General features: G+C 42.2%; 1 protein-coding gene across 5 annotated transcripts in view; it reads left to right on the forward strand.

Annotated features, from left to right (window-relative positions):
• The first annotated feature begins 2,159 nt into the window (after positions 1-2,159).
• LOC138293019 (dimethylaniline monooxygenase [N-oxide-forming] 2-like) overlaps positions 2,160-25,514 on the forward strand; it is a 284,486-nt gene continuing 261,131 nt past the window's right edge. The window contains exon 1 of one of the 5 annotated variants that reach the window (XM_069231988.1): positions 2,160-2,282. The gene's annotated coding sequence lies outside the window, so the exon portion shown is untranslated. Of the gene's footprint in view, positions 2,283-2,445; positions 2,548-2,782; positions 2,803-25,514 lie in introns of those variants that run through there. The other 4 variants (XM_069231987.1, XM_069231990.1, XM_069231991.1 and 1 more) reach the window with 4 other exon arrangements.

Consider the following 25,514-nt stretch of genomic DNA (forward strand, 5'->3'; position numbering starts at 1 on the left):
GACCAAGGTCACGCAACCAAGGACAAAAAGAGGCCTCCCTCCCTGTGTGAAGACTTTTACATAAATGAAAAGCCAGAAACAGAGGCAGGCTTGGCTAATACTGAAACTCCAACAGGGTAACTGCAAGAAATACATCCCTGAAAGGGTGAGCTACACAATAATGAAATATACTGTAATGCAGTGGGAATGAACTGTCATACAGCAGGAGCATTGATAGTTACAGACAACAGCTCAGCTATATGAGTAACGATAGATGCAAGTGAAACAGCTCCCAGCCATTGCAGGTCTCAAAGGAGTAAATATCTGTTTACTGTGGTAGATAGGAGTGAGGTAGATTATGATAGATTGTAGTAGAGTGGACTGAGGTAGACTGGAATGTGGTAAATTGGGGAAGAGTGGAGTGGGGAATATTACAGTGGGTAGATTGTAAAAGAGTGGGCTACATAGGAGTACAGTGGAGTGGGGTATACTGGCGTAGATTGAAGTGGAGTAGTTTGAAGTAGGTTAGATTAGAGTGGAATAGTGTAGGTTGGAGTGGAGGAGAGTGGGGTACAGTGGAGTGGAGTAGATTGAAGTGAAGTAGATTGTAGTGTAGTATACTGTACTAGACCGGAGAGCCGTAGATTGGGGTGGAGTGGGTTAGATTGCAGTGGAGTGTGATAGATTTTAGTAGGATTGGTGGGGTAGATTGGGGTTGAATGCAGTGTGGTAAAGGGGATTAGAGTGGAGACGGCTAAATTGGTGTGGAGTACAGTGGGGTGGATTGGACTGGAGTAGAGTGGGGGCAGATTAACATGGAGTGGGGTTCACTGGAGTAGAGTAGATTGGGTGAATTACAGTATGGTAGATTGAAATGGAAGGATGGAGTGGAGTCGAACAGATTGTAGTGAAGGGGAGTGGGGTAGATTGGGTTGGGTTGAATTGGAGTGGAGTGGAGTAGGATAGAATGGAGTGGGGTAGAATGGAGTGGAGGGGCTTGGAGTGAAGCAGTGTGTAGTGGAGTGGCGACCCATGTCATAGAAAGTCTTACAGTGGAGTGTCTTGGAGTGGAGTAGCATGGCATAAAGCGAGGATGGCATAGAGTGGAAGGGCATAGAGTGCAGCAGAGTGTTGCAGAGTGAAGTGATGTAGAGTGTTCTGGGGAGAAGTAGTGTAAAGTGGGGTGGTGTAGTGTTGCCCTACGTGGGAAGCTTATGCCCAGATGTTTGCCCCTGTGGTCAATGTGCCACTGAATTCAAGCTACCCGGGCCAATGAGTGGTGATACCCTGATACAGTCCCAGAATGCTTGTTTAAGGTCCAAGGAGGACCTGGCCTGGCAGTTCGGGATGGATTTTTCCCTGAGGAGCAGGGTCAAGACTGCTTTGCATATGGCAGGTTATAAACGGGGGTGACATGGTGGCATGGTTGGCAAAAACATTTATTGGGATGCTGTCCCAGAGATTTCCAGTGGCTCAGATTAATTCAAGCATTCCATCCATCACCTTGTTGTTTTTGCGTCCGGTCCATCAGCAAGAGATGGATACGCTAAAAAACCCAAAAGTTCAACTATATCAATTGCAGAGGCAGCAAATGCGCTGTCGGCAGGGGAGACCTGCAAGTGGGGAGGGGGTGGCCCCTAAGACATCATATGCAAGTACACTCCTAAATCCATCCATTCCTTTGAGCCCCTGTGGCATTCAACATCCCAGAGTGCCAATAAAAACATAATAAAAGAAGAGAGAACATGGTATGTAGACCCCAACCCACTAGCCTTGGTCCAGGGGACCCCTCTGGGACCCCATGAGGGCTGAAAGGTATATGTATGATATATGATAATTATTATATATCTGATTATATATATTATATAACATTTATATATAGTACGTTTTTATCATTATATATTATTATTCTAACTGACAAACAGAAAAGTTATTGTGAACAATATAAATAATACTTTACACCCAGGGATTCGTGAAAATTGAGTTAAAAGGAAAGCTTAATTGAATATTTCCATGTGCGATACTACAATATTACAGTATATACAATGTATACAAATCCATTTAAACATATTGCTTGAAACAGTATTGCTGTACCTCTCCACACATTGCATAGCATAGCATTCGGGGTAGCACCGACAGACGTATGAGCGCAACCATATGGGCAGCACCGGAATTTCTGATCTCACCTCTGACGTAGGGTAGGCTCAGACAGAGCAGCCTCAGGTGCAGAGCAGGCTGGGAGCCGGTGCCTGCCTACAGGACGGAAGAGAAGAGCGGTGCGGCGAGAAGCTGCGCGGAGGCAAGTTTATTTTATTTATTTGTTTTTTAATTAAAATGTCTTTATCTCCCTCCCTGCCCCTTGTAACCCCGGCGAGCCGCTGCTGGGCATGTGTCTGTAGCCAAACGTATGGGTTTGTCTTATTTTTTTGTTTTTAGAGTTCCGAAGGATTAAACATTGTGGAAAGTCAAGTTTCTGGCTTTATTTACCGCTGCACGATAGCATCACCCTCGCTGTTCATCAAGTCCCGCCGTTTATTTTATGTCCTTGTTAACTCTCTCGTCTGCAGGGTAAGTGAGCTTGAATATTAGAGAGAAAATAAAATGTGATTGGACCCTACCCAGAATGATTATAGTATGTTCCAAGTTCAACACAAGAACAGCGTGGGAAATTTTGTCTTTCGATTTACTTGCGATATATTCAGTACAGAGTTCAGCGTAAACGAAGCATGGACAGACTGGGAAGTCGTCCAGTGTGAACGCCTTAAAAAAGCACAATGCAGCAAGCAGTCCGAATCATGGATCTCAGTTATGGTGGGGCAGTAGGTAAGGTCTATAATGTCTTTAGTACGTAAAAATGTGTGGTGTGACTTCCCATATCCCAAGTATTTTGTTAAATTGCCCCCCCCCCCCCCCCCAGGTAAAAATGCGTGATGTTACCATGGCCTGGTCACAATTGCGTTCAGGGCAGTAGGGCCTAATTGCACTTGTGACCTTATAGCCATTGAAAGAGCCTGTGACATTTCAGTGGGTGCCACTAGAGCTGTTGGCATCATAATGGGTGTCAGTAGAGATTGTGATATCACAGTGATTGTCAGTGGAGCTTTGACATAGGAGAGCCTGTGACGACATAACTGCTATGAGTAGAACTTGTGATGTCATAATGGTCATCAGCAATGCTGGTGATGTAATGTATGACCAGGGAGTCAATTAATTAATTATGGTTGCCAGCAATGCTTGTGATACCATAATGGCTATTAGCAGAGCTTGTCACATCATAAGTTTTGTCATGAAAACTTGTGACCAGCACAACAGGTAAGTGGAGGCAGGGGCGTAGGAGAAAATACATTTCTTGGGGGGGGGGGGGGGGGGTGAGGGGACAGGGACAGCATTGGGGACTTTCTAATTTATCCTATACAAATTGCCTGTTTGCGAACTGCAGGCTTCAATAAATGTACACAATCCTATAGTTTGGTCGTGAAATAGGGAGAAAGGAAGGCATTTTGTCACATTTTGAAAATATGTTTATATTGTTAATTACTTTCACAAAGTATTTAGACCAAATATGAAAAAAACATGTTGATTAACCTTGCATCTTCATGCACCCATCAAATACAAATAGGAGGGAGAAAAGGAAGAACATACCCTTTGTGCCCCACACTGATCATGCCCCTCGCCTCATGCAAATTGAAACCACACTGGAGATATCAAAAGCGATCAGGTACAATAATTGTAAACTGTGCTCTGAAACCATAATTCTAATAACACTTCTACTCATCTGTGCGATTAAGCAGCACTGCTCCACATCTGTCAAAACTGGGAGCATTTACACTGTAGAAGCTCCTGGTGTTACAGGCTATTTAATGGATAGGATTCTGTGATCCCTGTACAAACGGCAGTCAGTAATTTCTAGATAATCGTCTACTTCTGATGCATCAGGTCACCGATTATAAATAAAAGATGTCAGAACTCAACTTTTATAAGGTTATTACAGTCGAGTTCTGACTCGCAATCCCTTCTGCCAAAGCCAGCAGCCAAGGTGAAAGGCAGGTCAGGTCACGGAGCATAATTAAAGCAGCTGTTTAAAGCAACAAATCCTTTTCTTCTTTCTGCTCAATTTTAATAGCTTATAGTGACAGAAGCTATACACTAAGGCAGTGGTTCCCAATCATTTGACTCCTGAGGACCCCCATTGAATCACTGCTGTAAGCCGGGGAGCTCCACGCAATTTGTACGATTCAAATTTCTAACAGTAAAACAGTAATTCACAAAAAATACACAAACAAGTCAACACCAAACAAATACTCGAATTACTAAAGATATAATTATTTTATATTGAAAAAATAAGAAACAATCAAAAAATGTAAATGGGAAGGTTGGCGCTGCATCTCAGGCGACTAATTTTTCAATGTTTGGTCTTATTTAGAAAAGCTGAATCCTCAGGTCAGATTCTACATTTCCCAAGTGGTTTCTGTTTTTATTTTTAGGTACATAAGATATAAGAAGGCTTTTTCACATAAATATGTGGTGTGGAAAGGAAGAAAAACCATAAGGGCCTCTCATCTCTCCAAAGCCTTTCTGTCACATGCAATTCATTTGTTTTATAGCAACTCTCATAACAGTGTAGGGTGTCAGAGCACTTTACAGTGGACTACAAGGTGTAGGATTAACATGTCATCCGCACTGGCAGGCATTTTCTAATAGTGCCTGGTCTGTAGAAGCACAAACTCACGATTCAGAACATCACACAGTAGTTAGCATTGACTTTAATAATAAGAAATATTTCTACACAAGTAAACCTTTTTTTAGCAGTATAAGGAAAATGAAAGACTGGGGAAAAAACTGAACTTTCTAATTTGTGCCTTGCAGTCTTTTGACAGAAGTTCATAGCTCACTGTGCTAGATTACAATTGTAACTTATGAACTGCACTGTAACAAAAGAGTCTCTGTGACAGAAGTAGTAAGCCACTGTGCTATGCACATAAAATACTTTCCTTTGCATGATACACTACCTTAGATGAGTCAAAACTGCCACTAGATAAAACTCCAATATCTCTAGCAGTAAATTAATCCAAGTATCAGGTACTGTAGACAGTTATCTTGTTGCTTTTTTTTTTACCAAAAGCTGCTGGATCTACAAGGAACCTTGCAGTGCTTTTAAAACTGCTGCCCAAAGGAAGTAATAAATATAAAAATACACATGATTCTAGAGGCCCCAGCTGGAGAAGTGCCTTCCTGCTGGCCCAGGCCTGTGAATCCCCTGGGAATGTGTCACAGACCCCTGGGGGGCCTCAGACCACAGGTTGGTAACCGCTGCACTAAGGTTTTAAGTGGTTTGTGGGAAAGTTGATGGTGTTCCTATGTATAATATGGGCTGTTGTACCCCCTGGTATAGATGATAAGGGTACCGCAAGTCACCTCGAAGCTCCATACTTTATAAACAAGCATTGGCAAAGCCAATAAGTCTCACCTATGCAGAGCTATTGGCTTTGCCAATGGGTGTTAGCCATGTTGTAAACTAGCATGGCTATAAGTTAAGGACGTAAAGGAGAATGATGTGTCATAGAGTGCTGTCGATTGGTGTGGCATAGAGTGTCGACGAGTGAGTAAAGTGTCATAGAGTGGATTAGTGTCATAGAGTGGAGTACAGTGTCATAGAATGGAGAGGCATAAAGAAGAGTGGAGTGGCATAGAGTGGAGTAAAGTAATGTGTAGGGGTGTAGAGAGTTGAATAGGGAGTCATTGAACATCGTACATTGGCATATAGTGGAGTGGCGTGGAGTGTCGTAGAGTGGAGTAGAGTATCATAGATTGATGTGGCTTAGAATGTCGTGGAGTGGCATAGAGTGGAGTAGTGTGTCATAAAATGGAATGGAGTAAAGTGGCATGGAGTGGCATAGAGTCAGTTGTGTAGAGAGTTACAGAGTTGAGTAAAGTGTCGTAGAGAGGCACAGAGTGGAGTAGATTTTAATGGAGTACATTGGTGTTTAGTAAAGTGGTGTAGAGTGCATTGGTTTAGATTAGTGTACACTACTCTAAACCAATGCACTCTAGTGGTGAAGAGTAGAGGGGCGCAGAGTGGAGTGGTACAGCATAGATTGCAGGGCGCAGGGTACAGTGGTGCAGAGAGCTGTGTTGGAGGGTGATGTGGTGCATGGTAGAGCGGAGTGGTGCAAGATAGAGTGGCCTAGAGTGCAGTGATGCAGAGTAGAGTGGCATAGAGTGCATTGGTGCAGAATGCAGTAGAGTGGCACAGAGTTGAGCGTTGGTGAGTAGAGTGCAGTGGTGCAGAGTAGAGTGGCGCGGAGTTCAGAGGCAAAGTGTGCAGTGTTGCAGAGTAGAGTGTCATAAAGGACAGTGGTGTAGAGTAGAGTGGCATAGAGTGCACTGGCCTAGAGTGCAGTGGCATAGAGTGGTGTAGAGTACAGAGTAGAAAAGAGTGGCGTAATGTGCAGTGTTGCAGAGCAGAGGGCCGTAGAGTGCAGTGGTTTAGAGTGATGTAGAGAACAGTGGTGTAGAGTGCAGTGGTGCAGAGTAGAATAGAGTGGCATACAGTGCAGAGGTGTAGATTTGAGTGCTTCAGTAAAGTACAATGGTATATACTATAGTGGTGCAGAGTACAGTGGAGTATCCTAGACTGGAGTGAGGTAGAGTGCATTGGCATAGCGTAGAGAGGTACAGAGTAAAGTAGAGAGGTTCAGGATGGGGTGGTACAGGATAGATTCCAGTGGCATGGAATGGTGCAGAGTAGAGTGGAGACGAGTGACAAAAAGTGGAGTATGCATAGTGTTGTAGCACACTGCCATTACAGGCAACACATCTTGAATTGAAATGACCATTACATTTGCGCAGACATACAGTTTTACTAATAAAAATATACAGCACATAGATGTTAATGTGTGGAAAGGTCATTACCAAGTGTAGTGATCTGTTTTGATCGTCTTAAAATATTTGTTTCCCCCCACACTTGTATTCTTAAGTACCTGCACATTTCATTCACAGACATTCAAAGTTTATTGTGTGGTGGAAAAAAATTGCATCATAAAGCCTTCTTTCACCACACCCCTGGTAGCCAAGCATGATTGTCATATAAGTCCTCTCACTTTGAAGCCAGAGAAAGAAAGATAAACACCAAGCTCCACAGGAAGATAGAGCCTGTCATTTGACCTTGGACTTTGAATGCACAGCAAGTGAAACAAGATAAGTACAAGATTTAAAGGCCTGTTTACACAAATCGAACACTGGTGGAGGTATAGAGTAAACAAGGGATGCTGTATGGGGGGTGGCAGACTCAAGCTGAACAGTCTAATACAAATACAGCTAACAAGTATAAACCATGCAAATGTGAGTTACAAACCATAAAGCCAAACGTTAGCAATGGGTGGAATACATTCCAAGGGAAGCTTTCCAAATGTCCCCTAAATGTTTTTCGCAAACCAGATAGGCTTCGACCTAATGAACTCAGCTTCCAGCCTTGTTCCACTATATGTTTATGGAACTCCGCTGTGACTTGCAACATCCTTATACTGTATGGCAGGGGGTACTTTATCCCTTATAAAATGGGTACAAGCAAACATTTTCCCAGGGGCTACAAAGTTTGGTTTGTGATGTGACCAAGGGGCGCATTGATGCTAGCAGAGTGCCAGGGAGAGTTCGGGAGAGTGCTGGAGGGGGGAAACATCCTGAACAACTAGGTCTAAATCACTACTTGCCTGAACCACTACTGCTAAACAACTAAAACGTCTCTACAACTAAGTACTGAACAACTACTGTCTAAACAACAATTTTGCCTGAATAACAATTGCCTGAACAACTAATTTTAAGGTAAGTTTTTCTTTTTGTTTTTTATGGTTTATTGGTTGTTTAGAATATATATATTAGTTGTTCAGGCAATTGTTATTCAGGCACAATTGTTGTTTAAGACAGTACTTGTTCAGTACTTAGTTGTAGAGACTTTTTAGTTGTTTAGCAGTAGTGGTTTAGGGTATAGTTGTTTAGGACCTAGTTGTTCTGTCACATATTCGCTGGAGGGTGGTGGGGGAGTGACAGTATGGTGGGGGTGAGGAAAGCGAAGCATATACATCTAGTGGATGAATTGCACATTTTGAAACCAGAAAACCTGGGATTAATCCTGGCTTTAGCACTATACCAAATTGTGTGATTCTAGGCAATTGTTCTATTTTCCTTTCCCTCCTTTTTCTTCATTATTGTATGTAATAGAACCTTAGAATACATGACTTCGGGATTTGCACTGTACAAAACCTTTTGCTGTGTTTCCTTTAATAAACCATATTGTTGTTCATTTATAAAAGGAACCCAGGCCACCCAAAGAGTGCACATAACAACGGACTTGCCTCTTAGTTCAGTATGGGCATGTTTTTCAGGATGAGGGGCGGGAGAATCAATATTTCTGAATTTATGTTTGAAAACTATCACTTAAAAAGAAAATACTTCACAATGCACAGATATAACCTGGTGTACTAAGATGAAACATCTGTACATGTTAATGGAACTCACTTTTTTATTTTTTTATTTTTTGAGGAGACCTTATCATATTTTTACACTTTAGCTGCAATATGTCTTTAAAAATAAAGCTGTTCCCAAAGTTAAAGGTGCATGACAACCTAGTTACTTCCTTTATTTACCTTCAATTAACATTTAAATGAAGGTGTTCCTGTTTATTTTACATCCTTTTGATCATAGTGCAGGGTTGACTAAACATCAGCCCAGTGCTGCTTTTGACCAGGGAGCCGCACGTAAAGGTCAGGAGGGCCACACATAAAATAAGTGCTACCACTGCTCAGAGATCTGACAGACTAGAATACAATATGCCATCTAAACACTGTGGCAGTCAAACTGTATCTTGCTATTTAGTGTCTTTTACACACTCTCTTATGGGCATGGGCTGCACTCACTGTATTTTCCTGTAACGTTATGAAATGTGTGCAAATTTATGCAAATGCATTGATACAAACACTGTATTGCTGATGTCGTAGTTGGCTATCAGCAGAGCCACTGAAATTATGCGATTGTGTGCAGCAGTGTTTATCGCATAATTATGGATTTGCCGCATTTGCCACAAAATCCATCATCTGCTGCATAATCTGCAGAGTTAAACAAAAAAATTCTAGCTCAAAATCTAAAATTACTAAAAGCGCAGCAACACATGTTGGTGCACTGTGGAAGGCCCCTTTGCAAAAGTTGACTGCTAACCTTTCTTTAGCTTTTTGCTATATTTAGGTGTTAAACTGATACTTTTGAGGTGCAACCTAAGCCCAGAGAGTATTAACAAGTCTAAAAATGACAGAATAATGAAATACTATCACAAAATGTGTTACAGTATGCAGCATAATTTGCCTCTTCTTGCTGCATAACGTAGTCAAACCTGCCACCTAATTTGACCCTCTCCTGTCGCATAATTCTAGTGGCCCTGATTATCACAAATGTGTCCTCATGTAACTGTCATTCTTTATTTGCCATTTTTTTCCTGTCTCTACTCATAAAAAAGAAAATTAATAAAAACATTATAATACAAGTAAAATGAGAATGTTAAAAACAGAAAAGATAATATACTTCAAAATACTTCAGTATTTAACAAAAACAACAACATAACTAATAACGCTAGGAAAAGCTGCCCAGAATAAAACATGGCTTCTCTATTAGCCACGCTTTAATCCAACTAATCATTACTAAGATAAAAAACATTTTGTGTATATGTTAGAAAGAGATACCCTTCTAGTAGCCGAATTGTATTGTGTGAAAACGTAAAATCTTGCCTTCCGTTTCACCAAATGGTGTGATCCTAGGCAACTACAAAACTCAGGGCACAAGTCCTAAAAAAAAGAAGTGGGGGACTATCCAAGTTAGGCAGTATGCAAGTGACATCACAGCACATGATTGCATAGCGCGTGACATTGCACTTAGCATCACAACCCGTCACCTCACTGGAAATGGCATCAGATCTGACAGCTCAGACATATGTTTAGCAAGTCTATCGTGCACACCTTACTATATTTAACAAACTAAGTTTTGCTTTAGGGTTGTGCCAAAAAAGTTACATAACCCTGACACAAAATATGGGCCTCAATTTATGAATTTATTTTTAGAGGCTCTGCCACAAAGAAATTGGCATAAAAGAGAAATGTGGCAGTAAATCAGTTCTGCTTAATTGGTTGCAAAATCTGCATTTTAAAATATCTTGTGGGGTTTAAGGCACCTGCTGAAGAGATCTTTGTGTGCCTAGTATATCTCAGGGAATAATAATAATATTTATGTATGATGTAAAGCGCTTAGACACGCTACATTGGGATGAGTAGCGCTATAAAAGAAATAAAGAAAAATAGTGGTATTTAAATTATTTGTGTAAACTCTGGGGCAGACCAACACATACATATCTCTTATATGCAGGGATTGAACAAAGTGAAAACAATGTCTCTCTTAGGTACCTGTGAAGTAATAGCAAGCTGTGTGCCATTTTCTCCCTCTACAGCAGCTAGGTGTGAGGCTCCAGACTGCTTCCAGCTACAATAAACAAACAAAAGGAGGCCTGATGGCCCCTTAATTCAGCCTTTGTCCTGGGCCAGCAGGAATTTAGAATCGGAAAGCCCTCTCCCATGCTGCCCAAAACCAGTGTTGCCAGATTTGGCTATTTCCCGCACAAATGGGTGACTTCTTTCCCATTTGTGCGAGAAAAACTCAATTGGCAGGTACCTTTTTTTGGGCTCATAAAAGCATGTTGTGCGCATTTTTTTAACCTGGGATGGCGCGTCACTGCTGCCACAACTCGTCACTCACAGCCAGTGTAAGTTCATGAATCATGACCATGATTCATGAACTTGTACTGACTGAGTGACGACGAGTTGCTCAGAGTCGGCTTAGTGCGCCTGCGTGCAGCGCGCTGAGCCGGCCAGGCTGTGATGCCTGCGCCGCCCGGCCCCTGCTGAATGAGTCAATGAATGGTGGGGTCACGCCACGTGACATCACTCTCACGACATGGAGGTGCCAGTGTGACCGACACCGTCACGTCATAAGAAGGATAGCCACACGTTTAACCCTTCCCCATTGCATGCAGCATCACTATTACCACACTTTTTTTAATGCACTTTGAGCTGTGTGCTTAACTGATTTTTTTATTTATTTCACTCCAGTTGCAGGCAGTGCAGGCACAAATGTGGTCTCATTGGCTGAGCTAAGCGAAATGAGGGTACCTGGTCAGTGCTCTGCCTCACTGCATGGTTCTGTTCGTGATCTTAGTGCCTAAATTATTTACATCACTTTTTGTCATGGTCTGCTTAGCGTAGCCATTGCTTGCATTTGACACAAAACACTATTTTGCCAATAATTTAAGTTTAAGTTCACAGAGTTTGGATCACTGTATTCAGTCCTCTGGTAGGAATTTGCAGAAGGGTGTCTGACTATCGCCTCACACAAACAGCCTTTTTCACCTAACACAAACAGCCTTTTTCAACTCACGCAAAGATGCATTTTTCTTCAGGGCCCTGTTGACCTCCAAAGTCCAGGGTAGAGGTAGACCGCTCATACAAGTGTAGAGGTAGTGCCTGAGTACGTCTGAAGGAGGCAGTAAATGAGTGAAATGCTGGTCTGCTGCCCATTTAATTTAATGAAAAGTCCAGAAAGTAGAACAGTAGTAGAACAGACTACAGATACACACTGGGAATGCTAGATGGCCACTTGCATTTCACCTTTATCTACAGTGTGCATCTGAAAGGTAGTGAAAAGAACACAGGCTGTGCTTTGAATCCATTTGGTGGGGCTACTGATTATCATAGGATAATGATGGCGCTTATGTAGAAAATGTTATCTTTGCATGTTGGAGCTTGCATTATATTGGGATTAACAGGACTTGAACTGTAAGATGCAAAGGGAAAACAGGATTGGGTCTGCTTTCCACAATCTTGAGTTTGGTATGAAAAGTTGAGTAAGTATGAGGGGTATTCCATTGAGATGTATTCATTTTTGCTGTTATCAGTGAGTTGTTCTTGCTTTATTATAAAACCAGTTTGAAAGCTAGAGCATACCTTTGAATACGAGGGAGTAGCCATTCTTTGGCTCCTTCTCCATTTCAAAACATGACAAATCCAAAGAGTCAATTGTCTGCCCTGAAACAAATCACTTGCCCAGCGCAGAGTCAACACCACTTTGTATCTCCATTAAATTCACTGGTGTTGTACCCCAAAATAAGTACATTACATCCTCAGACACTTAAAGTAGAGGTATGCTACAATAACCATTAGCAATTCTAGATAGTATTTTGTTATTGCTTTGTACATGATTATCAGTGAACTAGGGACAATTATTGCAATTTCTTTTGCAGTTTCAGGTTGTTCCCTGGGCTCTCATCTTGACATAGTTCATCATTGATCAGCTCCCAGCTAACCTCCCAGTTCAGTTGTTGCACCATGGGCAAGTGGGCACAATATAAAAAAAATATACAGAAAAGAGTAGGAGTTGGTTCCTGAATTAAAAAGATGAATTGCCCCTGTTAAATTGGATAATTCCAAAGTGGCCTCCAAGTACTGCCATATAGACCTGCATGCCCATTATAATGACTTGAAGCAACACGCAGAAACCACAAAACACCGCTCCAACTGTAATTCAGCAAGTGCTTCTATGGCATCCTTTGTACAACCCATTCCTTCAATATCCAATGACCAGAAAATAAGAGAAATTAGATTTGTCATACAAACTGATTGTTGCACATCCATAAATAATGTAGATGGATATGGTGACATTTTGAAGGATGAATTCCCAGCCTTCCGAATGCACCGTACCAAGTGTACAGCTCTAACTAATTCTGTGTTGGGCCCATACTTCAAAGACGAAATGCTGAAAGGTATCAGAACATCACCTTACGCCTCATTAAGTGATGAACCAACAGACATTGAAGTAAAAAAACTGCTTTGCATTTGTGTGAAGTATTTCAGCAAAAAGCATAAAACAATTGTAAGCACCTTCCTTGGAATGCTTGAATTAGATCAGGAATCTGCTGAAGATATAGCAAATGCAGTCCTAAGCTTGCTTGAAAGTTGTAACCTTGAGACTGAAAATTTAATAGGCATAGGCGCAGATGGAGCAACTGTCAAGTGCGGAAAGCATCACTCCGCATTCACCTTGTTGCGAGATAAGCAATGTTCCTTGCAACTCGTGCGCTGCATTTGTAACTCCCTGGACATCACTGCAAAGGAAGCAATAGGGAGCAAAGCAAAACGTGCGAAACATGGAGGCTAGTGATGACATATTGTGTAGAGCGTTTGTTAGAACAATATGATGCCTTAAGCTTACACTTTAGCACAGCATCCTATGTAGAACACTGCCATGCAGCAAAAATGCTCCAAGAAATGTATCACAATGAGACCAACCTACTTTACCTTACTTTCTTAAAGCCTGTTCTTTAAGACATAAAGGTTGTTAACAAAATCTTTCAGCTAGAATCTGGAGATGCACTCCACATCTTTTGCGACCTATATACTCTGTACATGTCCACACTATAAAGGATACTAAAACCAAGTGTTTTCACCAGTAATCATCAAGAACAGTTGCAGAGCCTAGATTTACAAAGTTCTGCCATTTATCTTTCTTAAGAAGATGTGAATCTTAGACCTGCTTTCCGTAAGAAGCTGAATGAAATTAAACTCACTTTCGTTTCAAAGGATGGCATTTTGAGAAGATGCCTGGAGATCTTGAAAGTATTGGCATGTGAATATTAATTTCACCTTCCAGAGTCACTAAGCATGCTTAAAAAGTTAGAACTTTTGAGTCTCCCAAAAGTGCCTGCAGATTGCAAACCTCCTGTAACTGACTTGCCACATACATTTTTCACTTACCCATTGGAAGTACTGGAGTCACAGTGGAGAATTATATCATCATGTTAATTTCCTGAGACCTCTAACATGGAATCCTTCTGGATGGAAGTGTATAACTACAATGATGCTGCTGGTAACCATTGCTTTCACAAGCTTGCAATGGGTGCTATAAAAATGTTGACACTCCCAATATCCAATGCTCATGTTGAAAGGGTATTTTCCCAAATGATGCTGCTGAAAAATGATAGACGAAATAGAATGGGCCTTAATCTACTATCAAATATTCTCCACATAAAGTTTGGACTGAAACACATTGGAATTGAGACCTATTCATTTGTGACTCCCCCCGCAATTGCTTGCACAATTTAACAGCAGTATGTATTATTTAAAGTTGCAAAATTCAGCAATCTCCCAAGGAATGCATGCGGCTCGGCCCTGCCCTTGCCACTGTTGGCTGCAGAAGAAGCCATGCCTGGCAGCCCTCTAGTGACAGGACCAGAGGAACACTTTCCCAGACATGCCCTTGCCACAGTCAGCTGCAGATGGAGCCATGTCTGCCAGCCCTCTAGTGACAGGACCAGAGGAACACTTTACCAGACTTACCAGACTTGCCCTCGCCACTGTCAGCTGCAGAAGAAGCCATGGCTGCCAGCCCTCTAGTGATAGGACCAGAAGAGCACTTTCTCATACCTGCTCTTGCCACTGTCAATCCCAGAGCACTGCATGTCAAACCTGCAGGTGGGGCCAAGCCCAGAAGAGCACCATACTCCACTTTCTCCTACTTTAAGCTATGGACATTGAAGTAAAGAACTTACTCAAAACTTGTAGCCGTAAGATTGGAAATTGAATAGGCATAGATGGGGCAAGCGTCATTTGTGGAAAGCATCACTCAGTATTCACATAGTTGAAAGATAAACAACCTTCCTTGCAACTTGTGTGCTGCATTTACCAGTTCTTTAAACTCATTGCTAAGAAAGCAATAAGGAGCATTCCAAGTAATATAGAATTGATGATCAGAGAAACTTACAACTGGTTTTCCCACTCACCAAAATGCCAGGCCGATTACAGGGATTTGTATCTCACATTGGATTAAGGCCGGTCCCTGAAATTAATTTCATCTTGCGAAATGCAGGACTAGTGATGGCAGATTGTGTAGAGCATTTAATAGAACAATGATGCCTTCAAATTACACTTTAACACAATATCCTATGCAAAAAAGATGGTCCAGAAATGTGTCATGATGTCTTAAAGTTACACTTTTGTATGGTGTCCTATGTGTAGCACTGGTATGTATCAAGAATGCGTAACTAAATTTATTATGAGCGGCCAAACCTATTATTCCTTACTTCGATGAAGACAGTGCCATTGCCATGTATTAGCTCTAGGACTACCACAGTTATGCCAGTAAGAGATGTAGAGATTGACACCACTATTTTGAAGAAAGGCTGCAACAGGATTTGGGAACATCTGGATATCTCTTTATTGATTGGTGGCTCAGTGAAAGCGGAGGGGGGTAGAAACCCCATGCGCATGTGCCTAAAGTACTATAGTCAAAACCATCACACAGTTGCAAGCGGCTACCTTAGATTTATAGGATTAAAGCCGGCCCGTACAGAGAATGTAGCAAATCTGGTACTTAACATTCTTGCATCCCTTGACTGACGCCAAGAGACCTTCGCACTTTTCTGTTACCAGCTTTGTCTACATAAAAGTACATCTCTTAATATGGATTTTGGACTTGCTTCCTGTCTAAAGGTGAAAGGGAATGACTATTCGCATTGACCGTTTTACAGCCACATTGCCTTGCCGCCTTTGTGATTGAGATTTACAATTGCCAAACACGCCAGTCTGTCAAATAGCTAAAAATGTAAAAACCTTTAAAGACCATAATGGAAAAGAGATATGGATTACACCAATAATTACCTGCAATAGTCAATATGTTGTATATTTGATTGAATGTAAATGTGGCTTATGGTACATAGGCAGTACCATCTGTCCACTCAAGAAAAGAATACTAGAACATGTAAGAGCTATACAACATAGACACCTGAATTATGCAGTTACTAAACACCTGGCAACGGAACATACTAATGATTGGAAAAGTATTAGGTTTTTTGGTCTGGCGCTAATGAAACAAGATGAACAAGGTGGAGAGACAGGACTCTGAAACTAAGATAATTGGAGAGTAAATACATTATCCATTCACGGTCTAAGACACCGGGGGGATGGAATGTTGACGAAGAGCTTTTTGTTCATTTAATTGATTCACAGTGCAAAAAAGTTTGAATTTGATATCATTTTGGATGAGCCACTAACCTTCATCACAATGATTTATAAGAAAGATATGATAATAAGTGTAAGAGAACATGTAAAATGGAGAAGAGAAATAGATGTATATTCATAACATTACATTAAATGAATTGAATACATTGGTTAAGAATGATATGAATTAGGATCATCAGGATTACATCTCGAAAGAATACTATTAATAAGTGTATAGTACTAAACCTCTAAATTATAGAAAATATTCACTTTTATTCATTTGCTAATTTCATATGAAAATATATAGCAAAGTTGTCCAGCATGAAGTTTGTATCAGTTGAAAATTATATTTTTATTTCATCTAATTTAATGAATTTATAATGAGCAGAGAATGATATATATGTTATTTGATTTTGTCATGGTAATTCAGTTTGGAATATAAGCCTTAGCACTATGATTTATCATTCATATTTATGTATACATCCTTAGCACATAAGTCTGTTTTAGCATTAGTTCAAAACTACGTTATCCAGAATGTCTCATTATTGGCTTCCTGGATTAATCGTATAAATGCAAAAAGAGTGAAGGGACTCACTACTGTGAACAAGACTCTAGACTAGTTGAAACGCGTTGGTGGCTGTGCAACTTAAATAAAAGACAAATAAGAGGATTTTGTGGAGTGATGTATATCTTCAAGATACATAGATGTGGAGTTTGGAATAGTAAATTTGAACTTCCCTGTATGCACTTACCTTTCAATGTTTTGTCTCTGGATATTCTGTTGTTGATATTCTTGAATGTTGATATTCTTCATGTCGATATTCAGTAGTACGATCCTAAGTGGAGATGTGACTCTTGTTGTAAGGCTTTCGGGCTGCTTCTGCAGGAACATTAATTAGTTGAATAGTTCTTGAGGCCCTTCTGCCATCCTCAGTGCTGTTTCAGTTTCCATATGTCTGACATTTCCATACTTCCGGTGTGCTTATGTGTGACATTTTAATGCATTGTGTGTCACTCTGAGTGGAATACTATTGCCACAGATGCTACATTTATACGTGGATTTATATAGCATAAACTAATTACAAAGCGACAACATGCTACAATGCTATGACAATATATTGAGATTAATTTAGCTATTCCTCCCTTTTTAGGTCTGGCCTTGAGACCGCTTTAATTGTTTAGTCATATTTATTGTTTTTCCAAAACAATCACTCATGATATACATACATTGTGTGGGTTTTTTGTCATTACGTTTCATCCATTGGTTTGTTTCATTGTCATTCACATTTTCCCTCCACCCGTTGCATCACATTGCCAGGGCAATATGTCAGTCCCCCATACCCATTGGCTTCCTTCACTTTGAGTGACTATATAAAGTCTGTGCATATTGTTCACATCCACCTATAATATCTCATTTTGTTTTCACTGACACAGCTAGTTCAAAGTGTGCTTTTTTATTTAATTTATATTTTTATATGGTAAATACTGGCTATATTTTGACTGCACATTGGATGCCTCAGATGGTGATTTATTCTTGTCTCCTTCACTAATTATAATATTAATAATAATAATAATAAAATTCATCGTTCAAGTAGATGTCTTTTTGTTTAAAAACATTATATTTTAGAATGGCTACATCAATTAATGTATTTTAAATATAATATAATTATTTAAGTTTAAGTGGTGGTGTGTTTTCTTTTTTTGTTCTCCTTTATTTTTGTGTGTATGCTTGCAATAAAAAAATTAACCATCGTACCAGCTTGCCGAGGCCATACTTTTTGGTTTTGCCAGTGCTTGTTTATGTGTTGCAATGGTATGGGAAGGCTACAGTTTTCAAATGAGTTAATGTTACTGGGAAATAACCTTTTTTACTCTTGGGCACTCCTATCACAAATCATTGTTTTGAGCTTTACAAGCCCAATTGTTTGAATTGACCTAAACCAAGAATTCCTCTCCAAGTCTAGTTTGACTTGGTAATTGAAAGTGCGGGACCATATGGAAACAAGGCAGTGAGATGGGACATCTGGTAATCACAACAGAAGGCCTTGTATTAACTACAAACCTTCTGAAGTACCTGTGCTAGGATACAAAACGTCTTCTAGAAGAAGAAGTGGTCATGGCCAAGGCAAGGTGTAAAAGCCAACTATGGTCATGATGAGAACGATTACTCAAAGTTTAATGTGGGACCAGCCAGGCACATGCTTTACAGACCATGCACACCCAGTACCGCCACGTGTGGTATCAAGTAGCCACTGAATTCCCATAATGCACTCCTCACCACCCATGCATTCACTGTGCTGGTGCTAGGAACTCCTACTGTGTGAAGTACATGTGCTCCAAGATTACTTGGCCTCCTAAGTATTAGAAGTCTTGAGTGAGGTGTGAATGGGTGGCCGCTGAGCTACCACGTTTGGGCACAAAATGAAGGGGAAATATTAATTAAAGAACAGGAGCTGGCCTAGAGAGGCTTCATCCAGTTCTAAATCCATGCCAGTGGTTATCGATGGTGGGCACCAGAACTCTTTTGTCATCATCAAACAGACTCAGAGCAAGAGAGTGAACAAGAGTGAATGGAGAAAGAGAGAGGAGGATAGCAAAGGAACTCTCTGACAAAAGGAGTAAGCTGGGATGACAAAGAACTTGCAAAAGAGGCTGAGAGTGTAAGGTGGTGGAAGAAAGAGACATGAGGTAGAATCTAGACTGGACAGGACTTGGTGTTCAATAATTCTTGCTTTCTGCAGCCCAGCCTTTGGGCTTCTAAGAAAAACCTTGGGCCCCTGCTGTTATGTTTTATTAATTAGCTGCAGTGCCATCATTTGTGGCAACCCTCTTTTATGGAGGGAATCCTGATCAGGATTCCATCAATTATCTCCTACAACATGGAGACTGGAGATGCCAATGTCATGGCCGTGTCTTATTTGAGTGTGACAGCACACTGTGTGGATGGTTGTCCTGGGTAACCTCAGATATTTGATCTGAGATTAAGAACTTCTCACATACTGTGTTTTATGTATGTGACAGACTTGCACATCGATATATTGCCATAAATTAGCACACATCGCAGAATGGATAATCACAGTTTACCTATAAAAGCACTGCATCTCTTCATTATCAAATAAGAGCTCTGCATCACTGCACATTTTCAGATACTTTAAATATTCTACCAGTGTGCCTTTTTGAATGGTAAATGCACAATGCCTGTTTGTGTACTGCTAGGGTGTCATAGCACACCACATCACTCATGGCGATGCCTTAACCTGGTAGTACAATGTAGCCTGTTGGTGTTCCTCGAGAGTAATATCACTTTGACTCATAAAGGAGTAACAGTGCAAATTGTCACAGTGCTTTTTCAGAGCAGAACAGCACATTTCTGTGGTACATTATTGGAGGGCAACTGTACACTGTAAACAAAATTATGTATTTCAGAGACACTCGTCTGACCAATTGAAAATCTTAAAACCCCAGAAGTAAGTAGGAGGCTGCAGTGACCAAAAATAGACAAGCAACTTCAGACCTGAACCATAGAGCTAACCTACTGCGATCGTCTTTCCTCCACCGCCTGAAGCCCACTCGACCAACCTCCTCTTATTTTGCAGGTGTGTCCCACATTTGGGTGGTCCGTCCCACCGACTGCACTCAGTTGATGTGGGACATTAATCGTCCCATCCCTATTTTTACTGCACACAGCTAGCTGTCTGATTGGAAACACAAAAGGCCTGACACGATGTCCACTTCACACTGCTTCAGCCATCTATGAGCTGTGAAAGAGGTGACTGTTTGTGGCTAGAAGGGGGAAGCAGAACAGGAGGGGTCCTTCACAGTGCAGCTGTAGGGAATGGTCACCATTAGAGGTATGTGAACCCTTACAGATAAACATTCCTGAATGTGTGAATAAAAACAATGTTGTGGAGCCTTTACTGGGAATATTCCATGAGCATGCCTTTCTTCCTTTAATCCTCCTTCAAGGAATGCACATATTGTCAAGTCAAGTGACAGAGGCACAGGAAGAGTAGTATTTGCTCCAGATCATACAATTTGGTAAAGTTGGAGACCTGAAATAGTAGTGCAGTGCTAGTTGTTCCAATGGCCATTACTGTATCATCTTCTTACATTTTTAGTGAACAGACCACGAGAATGGGCACCGCCTTCCCACCTTTCCCCAAGATAATTTTCAATCCAGATTTTTTTTGTTATTTTTTTCACAAACTTACTAAGAGGCAAATTGATTGTAAATATACTAAATGCTTTCAATCTTGGACAAAAAATGGTGAAGGAGCAGTACGTATGGGTGAACCTTTTGTATCAGAGGCTGACGGTGAGTTTGGCTGAACGGCACAATATCAGAGGAATTTGAGCTGGGATGTCCTCTCTCCCCACTTTTTTTTGCAGTGGCAATAGAACCACTGGTGAACTGGGTTTGGTAGGACGCACTGCTGCAGGGCTTCCACTGGGATGGAAACTGGGAGGATGTGGTCTCCCTGTACACAATTGACATCCTGCTATATCTTGCGGACTGGGACCAATCCCGGCCAAGAACCCTGGAGATCTAGCTGACCTTCAGTCTCTTCACTGGCATAACAATAACATCTGTCTTGATGGATACTGCAGGACGGATGGCCCTTCTCACAGGTGTGGTCTGACATTGAGTTTACCCTTCTGGGAATATTTAGGAAGTCATTGTGGGACCCCTAAAATGGGTTTTCTGGAACAGGATCAAGTTTGGTGAATGTTGTGGTAAATACTGCAATTCTGCCTCTCCCTACAGATTATTCCCAATCCCATTCATATTCCATGAGATACTTTTAAGGGAGCTGTCCCTTCCTATTGGCTGTTTACCCATCTATACCAATGTTGGTAAGTGTTCTGAGTTTTTGTCAGAGTCACCAGATCCTCGGGGTCTGCGCATGTTCCCAACATGTCCACCACAAGACAGCTCCAATACTCTGATTAGAATGTCACAGAGTCTAAGAGAGTCCAAGTGGGGAAAGGGGGATTAGGTAGGGAACAGCTGGGAAGGAGACCTGTAGGAAGTAAAAGGTTAAACAACACAACATCAGAATAAAATCACATTGACTGTCACTAGAATATGATTCTTAGTATTGTCTTACTGTTACCATGGATACTCTAAGGAGTGAATTTAACTAGGCCTCAAGAACTCTGGATACCTGGAATAAAATCAAGTATGATTAATGCAATGTTTCATAAAAGCTTTTCATAACATGTCACGTAATGTCTAGAAATACAAGAACCTTCTAGAATATAGCTTCAGAACAAACACTGCCTTTTGTTTTAACATGAGGATTAAAGGCTGTCTGAAAACCACCTCTGGAAAACAATTGGAATTATGCTAGGAACTTAATATGCACAGGAACACCTCCTTTAGGACTTGTCATCTCCACAAAAGAAATGTGTGCACATTAAATAACATTACACTTCCGAGTTTTTTTTTGTATGGCCATGAAATGATTGCACACACTGGGGGTCATTTTGGCTAAAATGACGGAAGCACCGCCAACAGGCTGGCGGTGCTTCCAGGCAGATTACGACCGCGGCAGAAGCGCCGCGGTCGCACGCCGGGGCCGGCGGTATTCTGCCACTTTTGCCCCGGCGGTGATAATCCGCCAGGGGATTATGAGTCCCCGACCGCCAGCCTTTTTCTGGCGGTTTGCACCACCAGGAAAAGGCTGGCGGAACGGGGAGTTGTGGGGCCCCTGGGGGCTCCTGCACTGCCCATGCCACTGGCATGGGCAGTGCAGGGGCCCCCTGACAGGGCCCCATGCAGCTTTTCACTGTCTGCTATGCAGACAGTGAAAAGCGTGACGGGTGCAACTGCACCCGTCGCACGGCCGCAACACCGCCGGCTCCATTTGAAGCCGGCTCCTATGTTGCGGCCGTGATCCCCGCCGGCCCAGCGGGGATCTCCAAATGGCCGTGGCGGGGCGTGGCTGCATTGGCGGCCGCACGGCAGTCAGATCTTGGCGGCCGGCTGATGCCGCCCGCCAAGGTCGTAATGACCCCCACTGTTTCCGATCTGGGAATCAAGTTGCACATGAGGGAAATGAATCGTGTACTCTGCCGATTCCAAACGAATATGTAAATGTCTTGAAATGATCGTGCAAGCCTTTGCCGATCTGAACACCAAGTTTGTCATGCAAGAAATGAATCGCGGACACAGCCGATTCTAACCAGAGATGTAAATGCCATGAAATGATTGTGCAAGCCTTTGCCGATCTGAACATCAAGGTTGTCATGCAAGAAATGAATCGCGCACACAGCCGATTCTAACCAGAATATTTAAATGCCATGAAATGATCGCGCAAGCCTTTGTCGATCCGAACACCAAGGTTGTCATGCAAGAAATTAATTGCGCGCTCAGCCGATTCTAACAAAATATGCAAATGCCATGAAATGATCGCACAAACCTTTGCCGATCCGTACACCAGGTTTGTCATGCAAGAAATGAATCGTGCGCTCAGCCGATTCTAACAAAATATGCAAATGCCATGAAACGACCGCGCAAACCTTTGCCGATCCGTACACCAGGTTTGTCATGCAAGAAATGAATCGTGCGCTCAGCCGATTCTGACAAAATATGCAAATGCCATGAAACAATCGCGCAAACCTTTGCCGATCCGTACACCAGGTTTGTCACGCAAGAAATTAATTGTGCGCTCAGCCGATTCTAACAAAATATGCAAATGCCATGAAACGATCGTGCAAACCTTTGCCGATCCGAACACCAAGATTAACATCAAAGCAATGCTTTGCGTACTCTGAAAGTTTTCGAGAATAGGCCCAAAGGTTCAAGAGTCTTTTTAGAGTGTGGTCGGGGGCCCGGCCCGACCACCGTCTTACCACCCTGCTCTAGGATCACCAAGATAATGCCGTGCAGGCCTGGAACTTCAAAGTAGGCCTCCGGAACAGGAGCTCAGGAAATTGCTGCTGCTCTGCACCGGGACCTCTGAATAGTGAGCACGTGGAGCTGGGCTGGCTTCCTTATATAGAGTCTGGCCCAGCCCACAAACCACACCCAGTCATGCTGCAGGGAAAGCTTCTAGAAGGGCTTAGAAAGGGACCACACCCTAACACATTCAGTAAGCCTGCAGCAATACATTGCAAATGAACAGTTATTGCAAACATCATTAATAGTGTTTTTCAAGGTTAAAGTCTGCAGAGCAAAAGGTTAACATACTGCATATAACTTCAATGCATGAATTATGCTCTTGCATGAAGGCTAGGTTTTTGCATTTTCGTCGCCCGTAGAGCGCGCACTGTCCTGATATTGACAGTTTTACCATCATTATGGAGCCAATACTTTGGCTTTAATCTAGGTTTTGCCACCACAGCTCCCTTCAACTGTTCAGCCACCTAACATCTCTGCCACCTCATGCTGGGAGTATGTAACAACCTGCCTCCAATGCTCGAGGTGCCTGTTGCCCACCCACTGTGTGTATTGCTTACCATTGTGTCCAACACGCAGAAAAGGGGTCCAGCATTGGCGACACAGCTGGTTGAGACTCCACATGGAGCACAGTAAACCCAGTCAAACACCACCCTCTAATCCCCAGGCCCAACTGAAGCCCATCCAGCATACCCCCTCAGCGGGCATGTCAGACGTCCTCATCCATTGTCATGGGAGTAACCCTCAGGAAGTCCGGGTCCTCAATGTCTTCACTTGAACTAGTTGACCCTTCCTTCGGCTTTCCGAATCTCTGTCCAGGATTTCCCACTGGTTCACAGAGGGCTGCAGGAGGCTCTGATGTAGTTATTCAACCCCTTATCTCCCTCTTGGCCTTGGTGGGGGTTGCACTAGATCTCCGGCATGGGCATTGTCATGATCGCTGAGTTTGCCATTCAGAGGAGTTCTCTCCATCCCAATCTTGGCTTCCCCAGCCAATCGCACACCTTCGCCTCAGTGAAGAAGTGAACTGCATTGCCCACGGTAACTCAAGGCAGACTCTGAATACTAGGGTATATTTGAGGTTGAGGTGGTGCAAATGTTTCCTGACCACCAAGAACATCTCACAATGGCACTGGACCAACATATTATAGTCTGGGCTCCTCTTGAACTGCCAGGGCCTCTCTCTGGGAGGCTAGCAATTGTAATATACTGTCCCATGTCCTAAAATTGAGCAGTCTGGCCACTATTGGTCTGGATGACGCTCCAGTCACCAGGGCAAACTCAGGGCCCTGCGCGCCCTTTCCACTGGGGACAGTCACCCTTACACCCTACACCTCCAAGGATGACCGTTGCTGCACAAAAAATTCTGTCAAGGGTCCCTCTGCCCTATTCAGCACTCTCACTAAGCATATCTTGTTTCAGCAGGAGTGCTCCTCGGCATTCTCCAGTCTGACTGATAAAACGTCTACATCCCTTTGCAGCCTATTCAACCTGTCCTTGTCATTTGCCAAAACAGGTTTAAGTTGGGCCGTAGTCAACTCAGTGTCCGGAACCCTATTTGACAGTTTGCAAAAGTTCACTCTTAGGAGGCCCACATTGATTACCACAGCCTCTGTCTTTTGCTCAAATAAGTCTGTGGACTCGCGGATGGCTGCCAGGATCATAGCCGTGTTGGTCTCTAAGTCCACCTCAGTCCCCATCCGAGCCCGGTCCTCAGCGACAGCATCTCAACTGACAGGCAATGGACCTCCGTGTTTATAAGGGAGCACTGTGAGGGCCAGCAGGTACAGGCCTTTATTTGTCAGTGGGGCCATCATCAGTGCTCTACTAACGCAGCACCCGGGAGTCACTCTTGTAGGGTTCTTGTAGTGATGAATAATCTCCAAGTAAGGCACATACAGAAGAACTTGAGTTGAAGTATCACAGCCTTTATTAGATGCGTAGTAATCAGAAGAAACTTCACCCACACCTGCACAAAGCTCTCTCCGCTACAACTTTCTGATCAGAACACAGGAACATTCCAGATCACACCAAAGGGAGCATGTGCAGGAGGGGAAAACAGAGCATACCATTCAAATCCAAAATTACAACAATAATGTAGCAATAAATAAATGATACAGAAAAATAGAAAAATAAATGTAAATACTGGATATAGATACTGCACTATCTTCCCACTCAAACAACAACAAAATAAAAAACAAATGAGAAACAAAATAAAGTTTACATAAGTTTGACAATTCTATGAATTTTCCAAATACAGCAATCATCAACCTTAATGGCCTCCTAGAACACCTTAATGATTTTGAAAACTTTACTTTAGTGTGATTGACCACTGCCAGCTTTCCCCGGCAATTTAATCTTGACAGCATCACCCACACTCACATGTATTTCTTTTACAGACTTTCGAACATCATATGCGTGCTTTCTCTTTCTTTGAAGATTCAGTTCCTTTTCTAGAGCAATTTCTTTCTGTTTCTCGTAATCCAACTGCTCCTTAGCATATCCTTTTACCCATGGAGGATTAATTTTGGTATGAGGAACTTGTTTTCTGA

Source organism: Pleurodeles waltl, chromosome 4_2 (genome assembly GCF_031143425.1).
Source record: "Pleurodeles waltl isolate 20211129_DDA chromosome 4_2, aPleWal1.hap1.20221129, whole genome shotgun sequence".
In the NCBI taxonomy this organism is placed as follows: Eukaryota; Metazoa; Chordata; class Amphibia; order Caudata; family Salamandridae; genus Pleurodeles; species Pleurodeles waltl.